This window comes from Amblyomma mixtum, chromosome 2 (genome assembly GCF_055824585.1).
Source record: "Amblyomma mixtum isolate Tamu chromosome 2, ASM5582458v1, whole genome shotgun sequence".
In the NCBI taxonomy this organism is placed as follows: domain Eukaryota; kingdom Metazoa; phylum Arthropoda; class Arachnida; order Ixodida; family Ixodidae; genus Amblyomma; species Amblyomma mixtum.
Window position 1 is genome coordinate 12667571 of NC_143013.1, and position 7897 is coordinate 12675467.

Genomic DNA, 7897 nt, shown 5'->3' on the forward strand with positions numbered 1-7897 from the left:
CACCTCTTTAGTTGTGTTTTTCTTTTCTACCACGACAGGAAAAGAACAAAGCCAGAGCGGAGGTTTGCTGACGATGTTGTTTTAGCAAAGTCAGAGAGGATGAATGAAGCTGAAAGCTGAGCCAAGCACGGCAGGAGACTCGAGTTGGATTTTTAAACGCGTCCATCACATCACGTCGCATCAAGCGTTCAGATTTACTGCACTGAAAATGCACGATTGTGTGAATAAGTGGCTTGATATGACAGTGCTCATAGATCTTTACCAGCAAAGTCAGTAAAAATTTCTTTTTTCACTCTTTCCTTATTTTTATACCCGAAAGTACCTTTCGATTACTACACAGCTAGATCTTAAAATACTGCCGCGAATATTTTGTAGTGTTTGTTTGTTCATTGTTCAAAGCTGCCGGCATGCCACTTTATCGCTTTGTTTGTGATGCAAGACGCACCTAGATCTGTCTCGATTGATCGCATCCAGGCGGAGCTGATTCTACGTTGTTCCTGAGTGTTCTAGTAACTTCAAAAGCTTTATCTCGAAAGTTCGCTATCAGCTTTAAAAATAGCATGGCCGAGAGAGGCCGGCATTCTGTTCGACGACCGCCGAGCACGCTTGTTGCTACGCCGCCCCCGAGTGATTCAGTTCTTTGCGGGCGCAAGTCAGCCCAAATAAAGAGTGTCGTTTAGGAGCCATTCTCGCTATTTTCCTGTTCACCGGCCGGACTGCAGTCACCACTACATGATAATACTATCGGTCCCAGCTAAAACTAGTTACAGTCCGATACAACTCAAGAATGCAGCGGTGAATGCCCTCCAGCCAATGGCGTCGAGCGGTTCTCATGACGTCGAAGTTAATCCTATAGCATGAAATCGCAGGTGATTCGCAAGGGCCCCCATGAAACTGCATTGAGCACTACGTAATGACAATCGGTCGATGCTATTGTCTGGAAGACTTCCTTGGAGCGCTGCCTTCCACAGCTTTGTTGAGTTGTATGTGCCGGACATACATCCCGATTCGGACAGCTCGTTCGTCAAAATGCTGGGCTGGGGCCTGTTTACTGTTTTGCGATTTTCGCGTCCCGATCGAAGCTGTGATTTGAGTCGCTGCGCCACTGGAGAGAGCATCGGTCGGTCGCGTGCGGCTTGCGATGGTTTTTCGCCGGGTTGGAATTCAATCGCAGCGTCGATGTGATCGCGCTGAGAATTATCAATAGAGGAGTAATTGTCACAAAGTGCGTGCATGCATTTTCTTTCTTTTTTCTTTTGCGACCGAGGTGGCCACGGCGCCGGTGGTTCTCAGGCATTTCGCAATGCGGAGGCAACGATTTTGCACCCCTCGTGGGGGCAGCTGACCGCTCGCGACACCGGAGGGTCAAGGCTACTCCGCCCCCTCCCCGGGATTATGGTCGGGAAGCGAGCGATTGCACGAGGGGGGACGGGAAGCGGCCGGTGAATGCCCTAGCACCCGTCCCAACCTTGGCAAGTTAGCATCGCTCCTCGTTAGGACCGTACCTTTCCCTCGCGTCCCCTTCAGTTTCTTCGCGTTTCTTTCCCCCCCGTTCTCAACATCTGCAAATCGTTGGCGCACTGTGCCTGGAGGATTCATTTGCTAGTTTTTGTTTGTTTGTTGGTTTGTCACGGGAACGTGGTGGCGGGAAAACCGCGAGCGAGAGAGTTGGCTTGGAGATTTCGGTGCGTGCGGACGTGTGTGAGGTGTGTGAGAGCGCGGCGACGGCGGCCCGAAGACGCGTGGCCCAAGTTCGCCCGTATCCGCAACCCCCCATCAGCCCGACGCTCCCTGCGACCGGACCTTGCCACTACGCAGCTAAGCCACCGTTTCTCACCACTCGCTCTACTCTTTTCTTTGTTCTGTTGCTGTTATCGTCCTATTCTTTTGTACATTGCTTTAATTGTGTCGCTTTGTTGTATATTTCTCGCCCTGATGTTTCCCTCTTGTTAATAGTTGTTTGTGTTCTGATTTTGTGCTTGTTGTTCGCGTCGCGCCTGTGCATTACCGCTATTTTGTTGGGCCGTGCTTTGTAACTTTTGGTTGTTATTCTTTGCGCAAGTATAAAGGTGTTTGATAAGTACTTGCCTGCGCTTCATGCCTCCGGTCAACGGCTAATCAGGCGTGGCCCCTATCGCCGGTCAGCAGTCGAATCTTGTCTTTTGCACGCGGGGTGGAGAAGTTTGTCGCTCCCCCCCCTCCAAATTTACGGAGAGTGCAGTAGTGGGCAGGTTGGCCCGATTAATTGTAATTTCGGCACCAACCCAACATCAAGCCGCCCACAATATCCTGACAAACTTCAAGCCGCCCACAATATCCTGACAGTAATATCTTTGGAAGGTGGTTCTTCCTTCCTTCCTGTGCACCCGAGGTGCGCCATCAGGGACGGTTTTCTTAAATGAAGAAACGTAGCACGAGGGGTAATAATTACAAAGGGGACTGAAGCTTTATATACAACTTATTTACAATAACTACAAATGTACACGAAGTTGAGCCTAATGAAACAGAAGGTGGATCTGGCTAATCAGGGAAATCATCCCTCCTCGGCACAGCCGAAGATACAGAGCATCTAAACCTGGCCCAGAACGATGGATTGGGCTACCGGGCTTGGTTTTATACCCTCAGGAGTCTCTCTCACATCCGGGGAACATTCAATCGCAGCTCGCATTGGTTGCTTGCTGCGTGCAACCCCCCAAAACGCAAATTCTAAGAAAAAACTTAGACTCTAGCTGCACCATATGACGCACATAGTGAATTCCGCAAAAGCAGTAGGTTCGCCGAATCGTGCGTCCCGTCTGCAGCTTGAATAGTGCACCCGGCATCCCTTCTGTGGGAAAAGTGCTTGCAGTCAAGGCAGCCTTGGCCTGTAGCTGGCGCCCACAGACACTCCTCGATGGAAGGATGACGCGCAGAGTCGCCAGCAATTCCGTTACATCTGATGTGAAAGTCGTAACTAGTCATTACTAGTCACAAGTGATGACTAACTAGTCGTTTTCCAGTACTGACTAGTTAGTCATGATAGCTAAATGACTTATTACTCATGATTTGTTAATGCCAACTATTCACGTAATCATGATTTGTTAATGTCGAGCTAGTCATGACTGGTAAATGACTACTAGTAATGACTAACCAGTCATGATTTGTTAGTAATTAACTATTCATGACCAGTTAATCATCACCTAATCAGTCATGACTAACTAGTCATTAACCACTCATGACTAGTTAGTCATCAACTAATTAGCCATGAGCAACTAGTCATTAGACGGTCATGGCTAGTTAGTCATTAAGTACTGATTATGTAGTCATTGACTAATTAGTCTTGATAAACTGGTTATTAACTAGTCACGAACTAAATAGCCATGACTAGTTAGTCGTGGGTCATGTCTAATTGGTCATGACTAGCCAATCCAAGTCGCCCCATAACCGCCTCGTGTGTGCCTACGGCCGTCGTCTCGTTGGTGGCAAGGCTTTCGCCTCGCGCACTCTAGATCGTCAAAGTACCCCCTGAATTTTTGGGGGACCCCTACTGCTAGCATGCATGCACAAAAGGCTGTTCTTCGCCTGGTGCAGTGGGTGGCGCAGTGTCCGCGGACACGAGTGCGTCACCAACTCGCGTTCCTCGACGAAAGGACGACATCCGCCGTCGTCGCCGATTCCACGGAAGCCTGTCTGCAAACCGCCTCCCTTCCTACTTAGGTAATTAAGGCGACGGGCACCATCAATCGGCACCTACTATTTCTTGGGATAGGCAGAGCCTTAATGATCCCTTACAAGAGGGTTTCGTTACGCCGTGTCATGTGTGGTCACGTGGCAATTGCCGGCGAAAGCTGCGGATAAGCAAACGCGAGCAGAGCATACAGCGACCCTGCGTGTCGCTCAGACGGAATTGCACGACGACATCTACGACGGCGGCGTATTTTTTCACCCTTGTCGGACTATGTGAACTGGCCTTCGTACAACTTGGAGGAAAAGGTTCTAGATGTGCGATGACCGGAGTTACTTGCCTGCGAGCGGTGTTAGCACATCTTCCATTGGCCATATTAAATGGGTAGTGGTCGGTATATGAACAAGGAGGTCAAGGTCACTATTGGTCTCCATGATGTGACGGTTTCATTCCTTCTTGTGAACATTCGTAGTGCAGCAAACTCAACAGACGAAGAAGAGAATAAAACTACTCGAGCGAGTACACGAGCGATGTTCACATGAAGTACCCGCTAGTCTGAACCCACACACTGATTAGTTATTTCTTTAGTTTGGTTAAAGTTGTTGTTGAAACCGGTGTCACGTCGAATGCGGACAGCTCGAGTTTTTATTTGCCTCGGCTTTTTTTTTTCACACTTTGTTTTGTTCACTGATGTGAAAACTCAGGCAGAAACCGTCAGATATTATCATGCGTCATACTTCATCGCATTCTCGTGCTTTGGCTCCGCGATTTCTGACCTGCAAAAACCTGTTTTCATTTCTTGGTGTAGTAAGGTGCTGCATCTCCTGATTTTTCAGAGTAGTTCCTCTGTTTTTGTTCCGGAAAGGTCGGTGCCAGCTAGCACAGGAACGTTCGCACTCGAGGTTCGAGAAAGCTACGCTTTTGCTGAGGCTTGTATTTTGCTTTTGTCAAATCGCTTGCCATTAATGAACTAAGATACTTCACTGTTGTAGCCACGCGTACGCTACCTCACTACTGGTGTTGCCAGCTAGCGTCAGCTGATGCCAGCTGTATGCCAGCGTTCTATGTGTTGTCAATGCACACCGAAGAACTCCACGAGGTTGATATCAATCCGGAGCGTTCTGCGCACCTCACAGGTCACCACAGATCTTCAGGGCACGCTGGTGCGCGAACTAACATGCATGCACCATCTTGACACGTAAAGAGCTTCAGGAATTTCTCCTTTAATTCTGACGCAGGTAACCATACATTCTACAGGAGAGCGTCATTTTAGGAGACGAAGCAGACTGGCGACCCTCGAAAACAAGCAAGCAAACACGCTGCCCGTGCGTAGGGTGTTGCGCCTCTATCTTTGGCTCCGTGGCGTGGCCTGTCCCTGTTGCATCAGCGACTTTCGTCGCATGTTTCTTTCCTCTTCTTTCGCTCCTCGACTTGGGCGTCGCCCCTGGCGTTGGTAGATGGGCGCGGTCGTCGGTCAGGCAGGGGACGGCCATGGAACGCCCCGGCGGCCAGCGGACCCGATAAGCGGCAGCGTCGGAGCGCCAATGTGGCCGCCGCAGATCCTGCTGAGAGTCGCCCGCCGCCGTCCGAGTATCGCCGCGAAAGCAACGCGCCGAAGGCATGGCCCTTTACTCAGAGAGATACTAGGGATGACACATAGGGACGTCCGCTGATAGCGGACGATGGGGAAGGCCGTTCGACTGCCCAGATTACGTTGGGTAGAGTTAGACTTGACTGCTTCTTCATTGCCGTATATGTCGTAGAAAATTCTGTATCCAATGACTACTTCTTTTTCTCACCAAACCACCGCCGTCTAAATTGATACAGGGAGTGCCTGGTGCATAAACGAGCTCTCCTTCGGTCATGTCTGGCAGTGTAGGGCCAGACGCATCAATATTCTTGTTGGAAATTGCACGGGCCTGCCGACTGGCTCGGGCTGAGCCACCACCGTTGCCACGTGCAGATGGATGAGAATTCAAAGATAGGATAGAGAAAAAGAGTGAAAGAACAGACGCGCGTCGCAACAACCGCGCCACCGAAGCGATGACGCTGGCGGTAACAGATACCCCCTCCCTCAATGTTCATTCAACCCCATCACCTCCATATATAAGATAGTTTTCACGTGACGTCACGGGCGCCATATGCGGGAACCGGTTTGCGATGGGCGGGTTAACAAAACGCCTAGGCTTTCTAACTATGTAAGCTATGTACAGTTTACATACGCAAACTATGTGTAGACAGCCCCTTAATCACAGATAAAAGTTGTGCGCTACCACCAGAGGTTAATAACAGATACAGACAAGCGTCAGGCCGTGACGTCACAGAGATGCGGCGGGCGTGGTGTCAGCAGTGACCACGCTTGCGTGTTTTTTCACAATGCTCTTCTGCATCGAAATCAGTTGTAGTTTGCGCAAGGGAGTGACACTCTCATAGAGCCAATGGGGACGTTTTTTTTCGAAGGCGATGGTGGCGGCACCTGGGAGAGGCGGTAAACGCATCAAAAATCCAATATGGCGGCGCGCGTTTATGCGGCTTGTTGTGGCCTGTTGCTCGCGCTACAGTGCACTGTACTCGCGCGTTACTGGTGCTGGCGGCCGCTAGCTCGATCCAAACTTTGTAAATACTGGCGATTAACTGCTCCCGCGCTGCATTCAAGCTCGATTTCCTAAGTACTTACGGAATCTGCTCACTCGCTTTTGTATTTCGATGTGTCTGTTGATGTAGCATGGTGCATGTTGGCGAGCGGCGCGACTGCTTAGCAGCTGCGCTCGCTCTAGAACGAGAAGCGTAAATGGTTTTGTACAAAGAACAATTTATTAAAAGAACATCAGCAGTGACAATCGATGTTCAAAAAGTGATTTTAGGCATCATTGACATTGCAGTATCAGTAACAGGCATCCTAAAAATCAAAATAAAAAAACGCCATTATAAACCTAAAAGACATGAGCGCACAGAGAATATATAGGGGATAAAGAAAAGGTATCAAGGTAGGTACAGTGTACATAATAAAATGCTACATGACTGAATATAGGTTTGTGCGCGACTTTGTAAGAGATTCAGGTAAATAGCAGGGAAGTAAAACATCTGACATGTATTGAAACGCATCAGTCTGTGGCTATGAATAAACACACCCAGAGAAGGGCAGCGAAAATTTTCAACCTTCGACTCGTGCAGAAGAAATCACAGTGCGTTGGGCTAGGGACAACATAATATGCTGCAGTGCTAGTGCTTTGTATAAAAACTCCAAGAAAAGCTCACTGTGTGACTCGACATGACGCCAATGACGGTGCTGCAGTGCGAATGTCGCCGACGTCGCCGTTTTCGCTTGCGCGGCTGTCCGGCCGTCGTCTGCTTGTCGTCTGCTGCTGCGTTACCCGCGTCGTCATCTTCGCAATTGATTTCTTTGATATCTTATTTTTAATACCTATGGCTGGTTATAATTTAGTTCATAAGCATGTTTTTATTATTGATAGTGGTCGAGAAATTTCACTTTTATTAGGCTTAACTGCAGCCGCGTTTACCGCCGATACCAGGATCGCTGCAATCGTTTCAACCGTGGCGCCACCCTCGGCGCGGACGCGCAACTTGCAACATGCCACAGCCCTGGTTTGCGTCTCTTAATCCGCATGACACGCTTCTCGGTCGCACGGCAGCCAGTGCAAGAATCAACCGTCCACAATAGACCGATTTCACAAAGCCTACTGCGCATGCGCGCGTTTACCGGAAGTAGCCAGCCGCCATCTTGGCTGTAGTCCGTCGTGGCATCGTCTGCACGACAGCCTACATTACTTTGCGCCTTGACTGGAATTATACCCGGCCGCAGTAGCTTTCCGCCGTTTCGTTTATTGTGTTGAGCTCTGTAAAGGAAACAGAGGCTCCACGGCGGAGTTTCGAGGGGTGCAATGCTAATCGCGGTAGGAGCAGCGCAGAGAGGGTGGTCAGTTGCCGCATCAAGTGGAGTGGCCGCGGTGGCGACGCTGCGTTTGTTCCTCGAACCTTGCTTTGGAAAATGCTGCAGGTGGCGATAAAAACGCGCTTGACCGCCGCTTTCGTTAATTTTGTCAGCAGAACATTTGAACGCATAGCGATGCACGCGATTTAATTAACGTCTTCAGACAGTATTTACATTTCTTGCCACCTCATTTTGCTGTTTCAGTATTCGCTGTATTCATCTAGGCATTCGCTATAGACGTGTCACACAGCGTTTGTTGCCTTTATTTTTTCATCATAGCC